Raw genomic sequence first — 18,797 nt, forward strand, 5'->3', positions numbered from 1 at the left:
CGCAGTCATACGCATGCACACTGACCGCCAAGTTTGAATGCTGTAAATGTTGATGTCGTAAAGTGGGAAAAATGCTGTAACAAGGGGACCAATCAACTTAGTATTCCACTTCGTAACATGCACAAAACGTAAGATAGGGAAGCTGTAAACCGGGGGTCCTCTGTACTAGTCAAAGGTGATAAAATTCTCGTCATGCGTTTTGTTTTTGTTTTTTTTTTGTTTATGAATTTTATCATTGATTATTTTTACTATTTTAAAAGACGACAATTCTCATCCATGGCGCCGAAAGAGTTAAAGGTCTTTATTGTACACGCAAAAGTTATGATTAATCATAGACGAAACTTTTTAATGGTGAAAATGACCAATCAATTCACATTTACTTGCAAAATATGTATATTTTCTCTTTCTCTGTCCACCGCAAGCACGCAAGCCAATTTGATGGATACCGCCGCTTACTCGGCGGCCATTCCACAAGCTGTGGTTGCGAATGCCTACGCAATTGTGTTGCAATGATCGTAGTACGGCCGCCATATGTTTCCTTTGCCGCGGCTGATGCCGGAGGACCAAGAGGAGGAGGTTTATTGCAACACTTTGACCATTTAGCAACATCCTTGACACACAGTACAATTACACACTCAGCGCCACTTCCCCATTTGCTCTACTTATTTCTCACAACAAGGCCACTCTGAATTGGAAATGATTAGATAAGGATACGACTTGATGTGCTTGAATCTTGCGGGCCAATTGACCTTTAAGTCAGCAGGAATAAAAATGCTCCCCTTATTTTTAAGAGGAAAGCAAGCCGCTTCACATTCTTTTATTCTGAAACGGATGACGAGCGCGCAAACACGGAGGAGCTCACGCAATGCCGCAACTGTAGAGAGAAGAATACGTTCGCAAATGACAAGTGATATTACTTCACCCTTGTGCGCAGGCAATTCACTTCAAAGGGAAAGCAAGAGACCAGGGAGCTGAAATTTCACCCAGACGGCGACAATGTGTCAAAGTTCAAAATGTCACAAAAAGTTAGCACACTGTAAAAGTGATGTCGGAAAAAAAGACCAAAAAAATGGTCAAAATAATGCACGAGGGTCCACAAAGATCCAGTCCCAAATGCTAATATTTTTAATGTTAATATTGCTTATCAATTAATTTCATTCAACGTGTTTAAATAAAGAATAAAAAAAATAAAACAATAAATATTAAAAATAAAAATTAAATAAAAAATAAATTAAGAGTTGTACAACTTATTTCACTTCTTTAAAAAAAAGAATAGAAAGGTGCATAAACATGATGTAAAAAACATTCCCAAATGGTATCATCAAATAAACATGGGATCATTTGAAAATCGTTACTATTGATGACGCTAGCTCAGATTTTTTTTTTTTTTTTTTTTGGAAAGAAGAAGGATAGTCGTTTCACTTCCTCTTTTAAATAAACAGTTTGAAAGGGCGTACATACACAAAGAAAACATTTCCAAATGCCAAAATTCGGATTGAAATTGGCAAATGCTTACAAAAAATAGGTGATATTAATTCTTTGAAGCTGACGCAGACTTTTGTCAGAAAAAAGTACCAATTAATCAGTGATTTCATTTAAAAAAGTACAATATGTATTTTCTGATGTTTAATTGTTTTAATAAAACTGTGACTTTAGGTGTGAAGTAGTGACACCGAGGTGAATTTTTTGCACAAGTTCTTTGCTTAGCTCAAAATTGCTTGAAAAAAAGTGTCGTTTGGATTTATGTGTAATAAACACAACTAGTGATACTTGCATATACATGCAGTAAACAATTAGAGTACATAGATGGAAATAGTTGATATATTTCGCAGATGTTGACCTGCTGACCGATTATTTTTGGCCGATATTTGAAGGGCCATAATCGGCCAAATTAATCGGGCGGCTGATTAATCGGTCAGAAAAGAAATAATAATAATACCGCAATAATACACTAATTCCACATTGACCAAAGATTTTTCATTTTTAATTGATGGAAGTATGTCATACTACATCCGAATCAGGGCGAGAAGATTCCAAAACCGGTGAAAATTGCGCGCATGAAAAGCTTCAAAATTCACATGGGTATTGTGTATTGAAAGTCAATCAAAGATGTCATCCACTCACCGCAGACGCCGAAATCACGCCGCAACTAATCTCTAAGTGGCTGCGCTCACTTCACGTGTGACCGTGAAGCAAAACGTCCTTGTTTTCAAAGCGGAGCTACTTTCCAGGAAGAAGCCCTTGACTGATGGACTGTGGGGAGGAGGAGGAAGAAAAAAAAACAAAACAAAGAAACACACACACAGGGGAGGGTCTTTATGTGGACAAAATAAATACTGTTGTAAAATAAAAAAAAAACTGGCATGCTAATTCTATGAAACAAACTGTTTAAATCTGTTAATTTCAATCATAAAAATAAAAATATGCTGTACTTTGTCTTAAATTGAAGACAAAAAACTGCTCAAAAAAACTCTACTAAAACATCCAAAGACAATCATATCTCACTTTATTTTGTATTAAAATTATAAAATAAAATAAAAAATCATGTGAAAATATTTTAATTGTGGTGTAACCTTTATTGCAAATATTTTTTTTCTGTTACAATTTTATGTTTTTTTTTAAAAGACTACTCTTGAAACATGATGACATTATTTCTTAAAACAATATTACTGTAATCTCTTTTTCTGAAAAAAAAACAAGCATAAAAATTACAACTTTTATCACTATTTAACAATTTTTTTCTGGAAAAACTGTTTACAACATAAAACATACACATAACTAAATTTAAAAAGCAACTTTAGCAGTGTGAACACAAAAGAAATATTAAATTAAAAAATCACATAAAAATCTTTTCATTGTTGATGTAATATTACAGTTTTTTTTGCAAATAATTTTTTTTTTCAGTCTCAACTTTGTGGGAAAAAAACTGAACATTTTATGTAATTGCTCTTTTTCGTTTTTTAAATGACTACACCTGAAACATTATGACATTATTTCTTGAAACAATATTACTGTAATATTACTGTATTCTCTTTTTTTCTGGAAAAAAAATATAAATTTTGTCATTAATATTGATTTTTTTTCTGAAAAAAAATTGACAACATGAAACATACACATAACTAAATTTAAAAAGTAACTTTAGCAGTATGAACACAAAAGAAATATTAAATTTAAAAAAAATCACGTAAAAATCTTTTAATTTTTGATGTAATATTACAATTTTTTTTTTGCAAATAATTTTTTTCCGTCACAACTTTGTGGGAAAAAAACTGAACATTTTATGTAATTGCTCTTTTTTGTTTTTTAAATGACGGATAATATTAATGTATTCTCTTTTTCTGTAAAAAAATTACAACTTTTGTCATTATTATTGATCTTTTTTTCTGAAAAAATATTGACAACATAAAACATAACTAAATTTAAAAAGTAACTTTCGCTGAACACAAAATTGTAATGTTGATGCCATGTTAACATTTTTTTTCAAATATTTTTTTTTCCATTACGACTTGTGTGTGTGTGTGTGTGTGGGGGACTGAACATTTTATGAAACTGCTCTTTTGTGTTTTTTTAAATGACTACTCTTGAACACTCATGACATTATTTCTTGAGACAATATTACTGTAATCTCTTTTTCAGGAAAAAAAAAAAAGACAACTTTAACCTTTAACTATTTTTCCTGTAAAATTCTCAATGGTTGTAACAACATAAAACATACACAAGCTACTAGAACATCTAAACACATTCGAATTCATTTCTTCTTCTTCTTTTTTTTTATAAATCACAACAAGCCGGCATTTAAACAAGGGTGTGTAAACTTTTTATTTTGGCTGTACATTAACCAGTCAGCGCACGAGGGCATATTTTACTGGCTCTTCTCCGCTAATCGTTAGTAATGGAAGACACGCGCGACGCCGTCCGCCGGGCATTACGTGCTACATTTCAGCGAGCGCGAGAAATTAGCCCCCGAAGCTAAGTGATGAAGCGCCGCCGCCGTTTTTGATTAGCGCGCTTGTTAGCGTACTTAATAAGACGGCGGCGGCCTCCTCCTCTTTGCGGACGTGACTGAGCTCACATTAGTCACGCGGCTGGAAAGATGGCCTCGTAGCCTGACATTACACAGTCGTTAACCGCATTTGGGTCTGTCGTAATCACGGCGCCGGCTAATCGCTGATGCTAATGCTCGAGATCCGGTTTGAACCTCAAATGTCAAACGCCTCCAAAATGGTACAATCGAGAGTTATTTTACGAGATAAACCATTTGCATGTTATTTGTCATCATCTAAAATATATTTTGATATATCTTAGCACATTCGCTAGCTAGGTTGCTATCATGTTGTGTTACAATTCCAACTGTTCCTAGGCGATTAATTAATTGTAGCTTGTTAGCTATTTTTTAGCCCATATCAGAGATTGTAATCAACCATAGGGTACAAGTAAAATAATTTTTCACGGTATATGTCTGAGCACTTTTTCAAGCTAAGTTGCTATCTTACTATGTTAGCATAAAAACTTAGAATGTGATCATTTTGTGTTAAAACTTGTTTACAACTACACATCTTGATGTAAAATCCATGAAAACATTCCCGTGTCATTTCTGCACTACTCAAGTCGACATGACAGCCAACCGATTTTTAGCATTAGATCAATTCTCATCAAGGTGCCGCGCTAAATGTGACTATACCAACTGTTAGCTTGTTAGATTTTCTTAGCCCGTTTCAGAGATTGTAGTCAACCCTGGGCACGTGTAAAATATGTACTTTTAACGGTGTATGTCTTAGCACTTTTACTAGCGAAGTTGCTATCTTGCTATGTTAGCATATAAACTGTTAGCATGTAGTCATTTTGTTCTTGAACATGTTCACGACTACAGATCCTGATGTAAAATCATTGACAATATTCCCATGTATTTGCTGTACTTGTTAACTTACGATATTTCAGCCAACCGACTTTTAGCGTTAGATCAACTGTCATCGAGCTACCGTACTACAATGTTACAATGCTAGCTTGTTAGACTTTTTTTTTATCCCTTTTCAGAGATTGTAGTCAACCCTCGGGTAAATGTAAAATAAATTTCACGGTATATGCCTCAGCACTTTTGCTAGCCAAGGTGCTATCATGCTTTGTTAGCATACAAACTGTTAGCATGTGATTAAATTGTGAAAAATCCCGAGTAATTTCCCTATTTAGGTTGTTAGCTTACGATTTGTTAGCCAACCAACTGTTAGCAAAAACCAACATTTTCTTAAAGGATTTAAGCACAAATAAGTGAGTCAACATTGAGGAACTTGAGTAAAGCAAAATGTAATACATGCATACATTGAAACATACATTCTTCTTGGGCAGAAAAGCAGGAGTGGAATCTGGAATGGACTCCTCTTGTATAAGTACTAATATTAATTTTTTTGGATGTATAGTACACCAATATATATATATATATATATATATATATATATATATATATATATATATATATATATATATATATATATATATATATATATATATATATATTCTCCTGTGTCTTATTTACCATCCTTTCATGATGCTGTCCGCCCACCTGCATTAAACATGAAATTTGTACGTCGTCTGCAGAGCGACACGTCGCCTGCTGTTTAAATGCAGATGTGCTTAAAGTTGCAGATGGAGCAACCATATGTGCTGAAAAGTGGAAATACGCAGAGAGTGCGTGAGAGTGACTTTATGTTCCTCTTCTCCTCTCGCGTGTTATTATTAGCATGCGTGGACACAGGCAAACAAATTTGTCTCGGAGGACGTTTGGAATCAGTGCTAATTCAAGTCTATTTCTAATGTCTTTTGACGACTTTTATAACCTCTTGAACATCATGGACAGTGGACTTTTGTTTTTGGTCTAATATCACTCAAGCCACATAACGCAGTCCTAGTGTCCTCAGTTGAGGACATTCTGACGTTTGCACCAAAGTCTCAAATAAGAGGATATGGTCGTGGTTATATCCGCATGTTAACTGAAATTACTTAATTCAATTCAAATGATAGTAAAAATAAAAACGACAGTTTTAGTTGGTGTAGGTCACAGGTGTGGAACTCCAGTCCTCGAGGGCCGGTATCCTACATGTTTTCAAACCCTTTCCCTCAAAAACACCTGATTCAAATGATTGGGATCATTTTGAAGCTCCTACAGAGCTTGCTAATGAGCTAATCATTTGAATCAGGTGTGTTGGGGAAAGAAAACTGGAAAACATGCAGTATGCCGGCCTTCGAGGACTGGAGTTCGACACCTATGGTGTAGGTGTTCTCAAACTGGGGGGGGCAGGGCACGTTCCCCCCTAAAGGTGCATGAAGGCACTTCAGGAAGTAAGTATTTGAGATTTAAATAATATTCGGATAAGCCACGCTGGACTATAAGCCGCAGGGCTCAAATCATGAGAAAAAAGGTGCAAAATGGCACAAATCAAGGAATGTTTTCTCATGATAGTCTGGTAGTCATGAGTGCGATATACTTGAGGAAGCACTTTGTTCCGTCCACATGGACACCAGGATTCGCGACAAAAGATAAAAGTGGAAGTAGAAAGGGAGGATCGGGGTCAGTCGAGCTTGGACTTGCACTGGTGCTCCAAACATGCACCCAATCCGCTTCCATCTAGTACCTGTCGCACGCTGCAACGGCAAAATGGAATTGACTATTGATTTTCACCAAGCCATAGCGCGGCTCGCTTGTGGTCGAATGCGGCGGGACAAGCGTGTCAAGGGAGGGAAACGTAGCGTCGCGACAACATGCACGTATGCGCTTAGGGAGGTGTGGAGAAGAGGAGGGTTTTTTTCGAGTCTTACGACATTGTGGAAGAAGAAAAACAAAACCAGTTGTAAGATCCGAAGGTTTGCGGCCATTTTGGAGCCGTCAATCTGGCATACAGTAGCTGCGATTCATTTTTTTACAACTCCCCATTTAAACATTTAATCAGTTAATCATATATAAGAACATAACAGAGGAAGTACTTCGCAAGACCCTAAACTAAACTTAAGTAAACTTACATGCTCAAAATGATCCCAAAATAAATATTTTTGCTCCCGTTTGGACTTCTAAATGACGCCTGGATCACTGGAAGTTTAAAATAAAACCGTACAAATAAAATGACCCAAACAAAGAGAACTTGGTTTGGGTCATTTTATTTGTACGGTTTTATTTTAAGTTTAAAATAAAACCGTACAAATAAAATGACCCAAACAAAGAGAACTTGGTTTGGGTCATTTTATTTGTACGGTTTTATTTTAAACTTCCAATGATCCAGGAATGGATCTTGTACAAATAAAATGACCCAAACAAAGAGAACTTTGTTTGGGTCATTTTATTTGTACGGTTTTATTTTAAACTTCCAGTGATCCAGGCATCATCAAGCAAGCACCCCCAACAAACAAGAAATATCTCAAAGCAAACAAATGAACTATTATTATTGTTAACTGCTAAAATCAATATTATTACCTTGAAGGGTTTAGGAACAGATTAGGCTAAGTAGTAAAAAGCACAAATTCATTTTACGAAACGACTTCCGGAATGAATTAATTTAATGACTAGAGGTAACACTGTAAATACTTCAAGACCTTTGGACAACAACAACATTTGAATTTTCTCGACATTTCCCCTGAATATCTGCTCCAAATATTGCTCGTCGGCCTCCTCGACAACTAAAAAAATCGTTAAAAATCGTTTTCGGAATTGGCCGGAAAAAAGGTGAAAATATAACCATGCTGCATAGGCACTGATGCGGTTCCATATTTTATAACGGGATCCCTTGCAGCATGTTAAACAAAATAGTGAGTGAGCATTTGTGGAGTCCCGTATTGTCCCGCTCATCATCATTTGCCCCCGCCGACTGCTCATTGTTGCGCCGTGTCGCAGCGGTAAACAGCCAGCGGAGCTCCATTATTCTAACCCATCATTGTTTTATAAGCCTCTTTTCCCTGAATAGCCATTGTTCGCTCGTCTCGTTCCGGACCGCCAATGCGAGTCGTTTCCGGACTCGCAGCCGAGCGGAGAAATGTCAGGAAAAACCAGCGCTTGGCTAACCTCGCGCACAATGCGAAGTGCTCCCAGTGTTGCGGCGCTGTCCGAAATACAATGCGCACCGTATGCATTCAATGTTCACAATGCAGCAGGTGGGCAGCGAGATACAAAATCGGGGCATGAAAATGGCTAATATACCAGTTTGGTCATAAACTAACAATCTATGGACCGCCATAGTTCGTACATGGCATTCGATTTTTCCTATCGGATGAGTTTGTATATATTATCGAAACAATGCAAATTTAACCATAAAACATGAGGCATCATATGCCGATTTTCAATTACTATTGTGAAAAGGTTTTACTTTATTGTTAAGCGAAAGCACGAGTCTCATGTTTTCTTTTTGGCCTATTTTTAATAAAAAAAGAGACATTTTTCACATTTTTTTTTTAAAGATTCCAGATAACAAATCCGAGATACTTAAGTGTTAATTTGACACTTAAGTACATTAAGGACATTCATTTCCCGACACTTAAGTAGTAAATCGATACTTAAGTAATCTGGATTGAATGTCTGGACTCCTAAAAAAAAACATGTAAATATGTCCCGAGCATTGAATGAGTTAAAAAAATTGGACGGGGGAGAATATATAGTTGATTTCTCAATTTAAAAAAAAAAAATCTCTTTTTTTTATATTTTACACACACACACACATTATATATATATATATATATATATATATATATATATATATATATATATATATATATATATATATATATATATATATACAGTATATATATACATTATATATATATATATATATACATTATATATACATTATATATATATATATATATATATATATATATATATATATATATATATATATATATATATATATATATATATATATATATATATAACATAATACATATATAGATACAATATTTACACTATATTATATTTTATATTATATTTATATTAACATATATATTATATAACATGTATTTATTTGATATTTTTCTGTGTTCAAATCGGCCTAATGTGCCTTTTTGTTCTTTGAGGTACAATAAATACATACTTAAAAAATACCTTTAAGCTTGCTAGCTTAATTGCTAACAAAAGGAAATGCTGTTCATAAGGGCTTATGTAAGTTTTTTGTGGTGTTATTACGCTTTAAAGAACATGTATATATATATATATATATATATCAAACCCTAACCCTAGGAAAAAAAAAGACTATGCGGAGGAAATTAGCATCATCAGTAGTAGTAGCAGCAAACAACAGCTTGTGAACAGATTCCGGGATTTGTCCAAGGTTTGACCTTCTGTCAAACTGCACCTGTGATCAACACAGCGAGCCAAAAAAAAAAAAAAAAAAAAAACTTGATTAGAGCCAACAGATGGCACTGGAGTACCACGCGGAGGAGGGGCGCCAATAGCGGCAGTGAATGATGACAATGATGACCATTTGTGCGTTTTGTATTCAAGAGCTTGTTTGTTCCACAGGTGAAAAGTGCCACAGCAGCTAGCTTCATACAGGCACAATTTGAAGAACAACCACACACATTGAATTGCACTTTTCTGAGCGCACAGCTGGACACGTGCACCCCCGATATGATGCTTTAGCTCACCAGCTGCTGGTGACCTTGAAGCTTGAGTGTTTTCTCCATGGGAGCACTGTACACTGTAAATAATATTGAACGGAATTGAATTGAGAGCTCCTGGGTGTGTTACAAGTAAGAAACAAATTAGCCCCCAAACACCAGTTTCCAATTGATATGAAAGTGGGAGCAAATGTCCATTTTCCCCACGAAAATGTCTCGAGGGACAGTACACTTATTTTGCCATTCGTAGCAGTTAAAGGTTAATATAAAACCTTGTCACCATAGAAATTGCTTCAAAATTGGAGCAAATATACTGTATCATATCAAAATTCCAGGCTGTTATATTTTTTATTGTAAACAATACATTTATAACTCAAATGCCGAGGTAAAAATAGAAGAATTTACATGGCGATGAAGTTTTTTTTCGCTCTTCAAAAATCAAAACTTCCAGTTTATGCGCAGTATAAGGCACACCCGATTACAAGGCGCACCGTCAGCTTTTGAGAACATTGAAGGCTTTAAGGTGCGCCTTATAGTGCGGCGAATATGCTAAATACACGGCACGTGAATATTACTATTGTAATGCTTTTGCTAACTTCCCATTGAAATCAAAGCACATATTTTCTAACTATCCCACATTTTTTTCCCTTATGAGGTGGATTATAAATACATTATATCCATCTGCTCCTGATCTGGCCCTTTTGTTAAATATTAGAACCTTTTGTGGCCTTTCAGTCAAATGGTTTACCCACCACTGGGCTAACCCCTGCCCAGAATTTGACAATGAGAGCACGAGAGCAACACCTTGTGTTGTAAATGTGTAATTACGGAGAAAAACCTGTTTCCTTACGCTTCCCCGTACTATTTGAGAGACACTGGTTGAAACAAAACCTTTAAAAAATCCAATAGGCTTCTCTCCACAGCGAATGAATAAATCGCTTGACACGCAGGAGGTGAGCGCCGACGTCAAAGCATCATCACCTTTCAACCCAAAGGTCCGCTCGAGCTCGCAAGGTTCCCCGTGGGGCTCATTTGCAACAAGCGGGAGGATTCACGTCCACCTTTGCACGCTCTTCTTGTAATGGCAGTGTAAGCCACAAGCAACCACAACAAATTCATAATGAAACTCTGCACAACGGAGCGTAAATAGAAATCAGTAACAATTAGTACCAATACAGCATCCTCAGAGCATTGCTAAAGCTCGTGCAAGCAAGGAATACAATTAAGAACGTTTAGAGTGAAATCTGCTTTCGGCACACTTAGAAACACACTGCGTATCAGTAAACAACATTTGCACAAGTGTCTTACCATGTGTGTGCATGCATGATTGTGTGTTACATTATACTGTACGTAGCCTTGCGTGTTTTGCTATTTTTGCATTGCATTTTTAGCCAACTTGACTACCTTCTATTGTGTCTGTTTTGCAAAAGCAACGCACAAGAAAATGCATTTTGAATTTCTGCAAAAGAGTAGCTGCTGGGTGTGTACTTGTTTAACTGTGTGTGCGTGCGTGTGTGGAGGCTCTTATTAAACATTTTTAGTTTTTGTTTCCTCATCTACAGCAAACATTATATCCCACAAATTACACCCAATAATATATATATATATGTTTCCTTACGCTCCCCCGTACTATTTGAGAGGCACTGGTTGAAACAAAACCTTTAAAACATCCAATAGGCTTCTCTCCACATCGAACGAATAAATCGCTTGACACGCCAACTCAGGAGGTGAGCGCTGACGTCAAAGCATCATCACCTTTCAACCCAAAGGTCCGCTCAAGCCCGCAAAGTCCCCGTGGGGCTCATATATATATATATATATATATATATATATATATATATATATATATATATATATATATATATATATATATATATATATATATATATATATATTATTTGTCGCTATCCAACGTCCGCTTTTCCAGCTGTTGCAAGCAGGATGCTAAATATTAGCCTGCCTCAATCCAAGACTCGAAGATGGCATTTTGTTTGCTCAAGTGCAAAAGAATCTTGAAAGTAGGAATGCAAGCAAGCGCCTCATGTTGCTTTGGGCTCAATCAATATAACAGCAGTGGGCGCACCCCTACCCGCCATCTTAATGAGGCGAAGACCAATCACAAACATCCTTCACACCCTCCTTATCAACAAAGCCAAAAGAGAACAACAGGGAGGCGTGACCTTCATTTACTGCTACTTTTTTTTTTTTTTTTCTACCATGACTTCTGCCGGCACAATTTAATGAGATCAATATGAATAATGTGCTATTGCAGTTGGAAGTCAAATGGTTTTTAGCAAAACAACTTCTGCAATATCATCTCTTTTTCAATTGGGTCCCAATATATGCGATTTTTTTTTTTTTAAGACATGACCTTCCAAGTTATAAGCTAAAGAGGAGTTTTAGTTTTTAAAAACAATTCTGATTTACTGTTAGATTTAAGATATACAGTATAGAAAAGAGAAGTGGCTAAAATGTTGACCCCTGGGGAACACCAATACAATGAATGAACAAATTAGCATGAATTGGCAGCTGTGATGAAAAACATTAACCCGGGCTATTGCAAAATTCTTGACAGACTTACTTCCCTCCAGAGCCCACTTAGTTTTTCTTCTCTTCATTTGTGAAAGAAAAAAAAAGTAAACACCTGAACTTTCCCGCCCCTGCTGCTTCAACTACGGGTTGTGTCCAGATGTGCAGTTTATCCGCCAGGTACCTGCCGACATGAACCAGCTTATTCGCAGGGTGTCACAGCTTGACTTGTTTTTTTGGCACATCCTTTCCTGAACATCTGAAGCCGGTTGAGATCCACAGAAGTTTAGCTTCTCGCTCTAATCCTTAAATCTCATCTAAATATGAAGCAGTCCATGTAGCTAGCTAGCATGCTTGTTTTTCCACATAAGAGGCTGTAGCATATTTTGAAATTAATCAAATAATTTCTTTTTAACTTTTGCTGAGAAACGTGTATATATATATATACTGTATGTAAATATATATATATATATATATATATATATATATATATATATATATATATATATATATATATATATATATATATATATATATATATATATATATATATATATATATACGGACAAGACTTAAGTGAGTATAACAGGAAAAATATCGACCGCAGAACTGCTGCTAAGGTTTACCGCTCATCGTCACAAGATCTACCTTGCTAGCTTTTGCTTGGATTGCAAAAAAAAAGAACATTTTTGGCGACATAATTGTTGATTCATCATTACATTATTTACAACTTGGCTCGAAGTCTACGAGGAGGTAACTAATTACTGCGCACAGGGAGACATTCAGGACAGCCTGGTGAAAAATGGAACCCGCCAACGTCGGGAGCAGGCCTGACAGGTGCCCGCATCCCCGTCGTGATCCGCCGCTAGCGACCGCTCGGGTTGTCCGCCCAGCGCGTCACAAACACTATTTGCTGACTTCTCTTCCCTCTAATTGGCGTGCAATTTAAAAAAAGGAACACAGTGGCTGCGGCGTTGTAAATTAGACTGCAGGGCGCTTTTCGCATATTCGTCTTCTTTCTCGAAGAGCCGGGGAGGGAGTCGCAAAAACGAGCCTGTTAGTTAAGTGACGACAAAGACGGGCTCGGAATTAATTGTTTGTCCCAAACAGCCGGCTCAGCATGATCTGCGTGTGTGAAGCGATTATGTTGACTGCAGCATGAATGGGAGAGTTGCTAATTGTGGAACCGCAAGCTCCGGTTCTTCTTTGTCTTTAGAAAGGAAAAAGTTGTTTTTCGAAAGTTGTTGGGATCGTCTGGATGCCTCCTATGTGCTGAAAACCACAAAGACATGAAGACAACTAGCAAAATTGATATATATATATATATATATATATATATATATATATATATATATATATATATATATATATATATATATATATATATATACAGAAAGAGAGAGAGAGAGACAGCAAATTTGCTGCTTTACAAACAATACAAACTGGGGTGTAACTGGGGTGTTCACCCTTAAATGATGTAAACAAACCGATGTATACATCTGGTGTGCCCCAGGGGTCAACATTAGAGCACTTCACTTCTCTATACTTACAATGTTCACCCTTAAATGATGTAAACAAACTGATGTATACAAACTGGGGTGCCCCAGCGGTAAACATTAGAACCACTTCACTTCTCTATACTTACAATGTTCACCCTTAAATGATGTAAACAAACCAATTCTAATTGGGCAAACCTTTGACAAGAGTACCGCAGTTTTATAACAGTATGTCATAAACCTAAGTGGCTGTTACCCATTCATTTTTTTCCACATTAAATAAAAACATAAGAAATGAAAGCCCTACTCTTTCTCAGAGTTTTACTCTGTTATTTATTTATTTTTTAGTGCCACTGCTCCCAGCATGCCGCCTCACAGCAGTCAAGAGCCATTTTCTTTTGCTGAATAACACATTTTGGGCCGCGTAATTGGCCGGCTGCTCTGCAGTGAGAGCACGGCAAATACACAATATTCATTTGTCACGTGGGGCGCAACAAACTATGGACCGATCGAACACCGTGTTGTAACTCTTGCATTTTATTTGTACAGTGCGTGTGAGACTGTCTGTGAAATTCCCAGTTTACCGTCTCCTGTATTGTTTTTATATCAAGCAGCATTTGTTCATGATGCATGTACTTCTCATTCAATTTTTACTGGGAGAAATAAAAAGATGGAAAACGCAGCTATGTGCTTGACTGCAGCCTTGTGCAAGACCCCCATTGGGCGCCCCCTGGCTTTCAAACTTCTACTACCCTTCCAAAATTGTGTATATATATATATATATATATATATATATATATATATATATATATATATATATATATATATATATATATATATATATATATACACACACACACACACACACACACACATACATATACATATGTTACTATACAATCTTATTTTTTTTTTGCTTTTGGGGAGCTAGAAATGAGTATATAGTAAATCTATATTTTTTATGCTTGTTCTTATAGTTTCTTCGATGCAAACAATAACAGTGTGGACACATTGTGTTTGGTGAACTTTTTCCCATCTCGCAATGACAGAAAGCATACATTGTTATGGTATGATTACGCTAACTGTATATGGATGGATTTTAATTAACATAGCCCTGTGTGTAGATGTGAATTTGAATTTAAATAAGAAGAAAAGCTGCTGTCTCAAATCCACTCACTTTGCGAAATTGCCTCAGCTTCGTGACGCATTTAAAAAATAAATAAATTAAAAAAAGATATATATAATATACACATTTGTGGTTGCATGATTGTGAAAGTTAACAAGAGACCTTATGGTGAAACGAGGAAAGAGAAAAGAAAATATTTCTTTTTTAAAAGTACTTTACTTCTAATGATTTAGTGGAGTCTGAAATGAAAGTGTCAGTTTAAAAATCTGTTTGCATTTAGAGCAAGTTCAACCCCCAACAAAAAAAACAAAACAAAAACAAAACACACACATACAAATGAGATGCAAATGCTTTTTGACCCAGTAATAATTAACTTGCGACGCCTCATACATATTCACAAGGCGTTTACTTAAAGGTGCAATCAGCGTTTTTATCGCCTGATGGAAAACAAATGATGGTCTTATATACACTGGTTTGTTGCTGGCAATTCCGAAATATTATTTATTGATCCCAATGTAGAATTTTGTTTGCAGTTACATTTTTATTTATTTATATTTGCGATTTCACTTATCATTGTTTTTCATTGGGCACTGAAAAAAAACACCCTATGTAATATAAGAGAGAAAAAAAAGAAAATTAGAATAAATAAAAGCTAAATAAAGATGTAATAATAAATATAAATAAAATAAAATACTAATAATATAAATATAAATAAATAACAATCGAAATTTGTCAGACAAAAAATGATGAATGAAAAATAAGTCAAAGGCGTGGGGGCGCGGTCATTCCGTTGGAAGAGGGCAGCACACGCCCTCCAGCACTAAGATTTGTCGGAATCGGGCGTTCGTAAAGATGAAACGCAAAAGTATTTGTCTTAAAAGTCAAAGAAACCTGAACGGCGCTAGCTGCAATTCCCTTGTGTACCACTAGAGGGAGCCCACTTACTTGCGCCGCACTTTGACGATCGTTGCTCTAATTTAATTACCGTGGACCTTGGCACGCCGCGGCAGGGCTAACGCCGGGACGGCATGCGACGCCAGCCGGGAACATCCCGTCTTGGGCCGGAGGAACATCAGATGCGACAGATGGCTCATAAATCATGGAGGTGCATGCGACGGGAAGCCTTTCTCCGGAGAGTGCGTGGCGAGCAGGTGGGCAGAGCGAGACTTTGAGCTCGGGCGCCCGAGCGGGCGGGAAAAACACGGCGCTTTCATTGTGTCCCCGCCGCTTTGTGAGCTAGCTGTCGCTTCATATTTCATTATCTGGCGCATGTTTTAATCAAGGCTTCTGTCACTGCATGTTACATCTGGAGCCGTGGCCAACAGAAACATCTCAAAGTATCTGCGTGGATGTCGCAAAACACTAATTAAATAAACAAACAAAAAAAACATCTGAAATGTGGCCTTATTCAAATGCACGTATAAAATATTCAGTCATACCTATCATATATCAGCATATACATATATATATACAGCTTCGTGCTGATAAAACTCACATTTTAATTGACATCGTGTCTGATTTCTATGTTAAACTTTTTAGAGTGTTGACATTAGGCAAGAACCTCATTGTGAGATATTGTGAGATAGCCAAGCAATACTCTAAACAACAAAGATCAACTTTTGACAGGCAAGCTTATTTGAACATACTTGCAAATATGTACTGGACTTGCATTTTATCCCATAATGCCACAACTTGCACATGAACATGGACTAAAAATGCCATATGAACACTATAAAAAAATAACACATCACGTCTACTTGACAATCAAAAATATAGTTATAATGCAGTGTTTCTCAACTATATTTTGCCAGACCCCCCCCACAGAAAAGAGAAAACTTTTCACCCCCCCGTCAATGCAATGAATATAAATAAGATTATTATTGATATCCTTTTTATCATTAACAACAGAAAAACGCAATATAAATCAACTTTCAACAACTGTTGATTATTTTTATCATGTTTATACAGGTTATAGCTTAGTCTAAAATGGAAAAAAAGTGCACCAAAGTGCCTGAAACTAAAAGAAAATGATGAAAATTATTACTTTATTGCAAGTACATTCCACATGACAAAAACAAAGCCTTTTTCCTGCGATCATCCGAGCCCCCCCTGGCATCACCTCGCGCCCCCCCCCAGGGAGGCCCGCCCCACTATTTGAGAAGCACTGGTATAATGGAGGCCCAACGGTTTCCAAAAAAAAAAAAGGCATTTTTAATTTTTTATCTGTGCATGTGCAAGTCAAAATGCCAAAGCATCATGCAGAAAAAATGCCAAATATATCTTAATAAAAATGTTAAAATTAACAAAAAAAAATCACAACCACATTTTTACTTACCTGCAAAAACTTGTGCAAACACCTTTAAACATCTAAACAATTAAAACTCATTTTCTAGTCTAAAATGTTTACCTACACATTTGCAGCGCTTCCATAATAGATCAATTGCAAAAACTCAACCTATTTTTCAATGTTATCTGCATCTAAAATTTGTTTATCTTATAGTTTAGTTTACATTATACAATCTTAACTTTTATAGTTGACATCATGTAAACTAAACTATTTCTTTTTCATATATATGCTCATTTGATTACTCGTACAAAAAGGGGGTGCCTTTTTGAGGTGGGGCGCTAAGTGCAGAGCCTACTATCAGACATTAATCCGCTACTTTCATTAGCGATGTTGGAAGAAAATATAGCGAAGCATTTCTGTCTGGTTTTACGTCCTGGCGGCCATGTTCATTTGGAGAGGCGTGTGTCCTGACCAGTGCTTCTCAGCGCAACCTAGCGTCCACCGTCAGCGTCCTCTCTCGTCTTCCCGAGTAAACAAGCACATAAAACTTACCGCTAACTTCCTGCTCACGTCCCAGATTGTCCTGTCCTATCACGTCTCCTCTCGTATTGTCCCGCCGTGCCCCCCGTTTGTCGTCCTCGCCATGCAGGCTTTGCTTTGCCGCATGGGTCGAATAAAACTGGCAAATAAAGACGGATGTGTGATTTACAGAAGGAGGTGACGGAAGGAGACGTTGTTATTCTGATTGGCTAACCAGAGAGGTTATTGCCAAAGATCACAGAAACAAAGTCATCAATATTATGGTAATTTAGAATAGCAATATCCCGAGGTGGGCGGTAATGATAAAACAAAACGTGAAAAAAGATCGCTAACATAGCTTAGCATAACAATGCTGTAAAGTCAAAAATAGCAAAACATAGCACAGCGAAATAGTTTCATTTTTAGCTAACACAGATGTATGTGATATCTAATTTGGGAACAAACTGAAGTGCCCAAAGAGAGCCCACATGGGCACGGGGAGAACATGCAAACTCCACACAATCATAATAACTGAAATTTAATAAACACATTTTTTTGTTTTAATTGCTCAAGTTTCCTATTTTAAAAAGGAATATAATAATAATATTATCACTCTCCTCCTTATTGATCATTTCTTCAAGTTTGGCGCGGATTAAAAAGCGTAACTGGCCGCAAATTACCCCTTGGCTGTAAATTACCCAGTACTTTAGCATAATAATGGTGTAAAGTCAAAAGTAGCAAAACACAGCACATCGAAATAGTTTCATTTGTAGCTAACATAGATGTAAGTAGTATCTAACGTGGGAACAAGCTGAAGTGCCCAAACGGAGCCCACGTGGGCAAGGGGAGAACATGCAAACTCCACACAAACATAATAACTGCAATTTAATTACACATTTTTTTGTTTTAATTGCTAACGGTTCCGATTTTAAATAGGAATATAATATTATCACTCTCCTCCTTATCAATCATTTCTTCAAGTTTGGGCCGGATTAAAAAGCGTACCGGGCCGCTTGTTTACGCAGTATTTCACGTGACTAGCCGATGACTTCTGTGAGGCGTCACAGGCGGCAAAAAAACTTGTATAGGAAGGTAGGGGAAAAAAATGACAGTGGGAGAGCGAGGTTGACATCAGTGTTATGGTTAGAACGCCATTGTGGGCTGAAAGAGCAACAGCGGGAGTGGCAGCACCTGGTGTTGCTAAATGACACCCCCCACTTATCGGCTTCTATTCAGCCAGCGACTAGGA

General features: G+C 36.7%; 1 protein-coding gene across 2 annotated transcripts in view; it reads right to left on the bottom strand.

The window, feature by feature from the left end:
• csf3r (colony stimulating factor 3 receptor) overlaps positions 1-18,797 on the bottom strand; it is a 46,913-nt gene that overhangs the window by 23,672 nt on the left and 4,444 nt on the right. Inside the window, exon 2 of one of the 2 annotated variants that reach the window (XM_088410533.1) lies at positions 17,582-17,708. The gene's annotated coding sequence lies outside the window, so the exon portion shown is untranslated. Of the gene's footprint in view, positions 1-2,124; positions 2,204-17,581; positions 17,709-18,797 lie in introns of those variants that run through there. The other variant, XM_088410532.1, reaches the window with a different exon arrangement.

The sequence above is a fragment of the Hippichthys cyanospilos genome, chromosome 3, assembly GCF_059441005.1.
Source record: "Hippichthys cyanospilos isolate Australia breed blue-spotted pipefish chromosome 3, RoL_Hcya_1.0, whole genome shotgun sequence".
In the NCBI taxonomy this organism is placed as follows: Eukaryota; Metazoa; Chordata; class Actinopteri; order Syngnathiformes; family Syngnathidae; genus Hippichthys; species Hippichthys cyanospilos.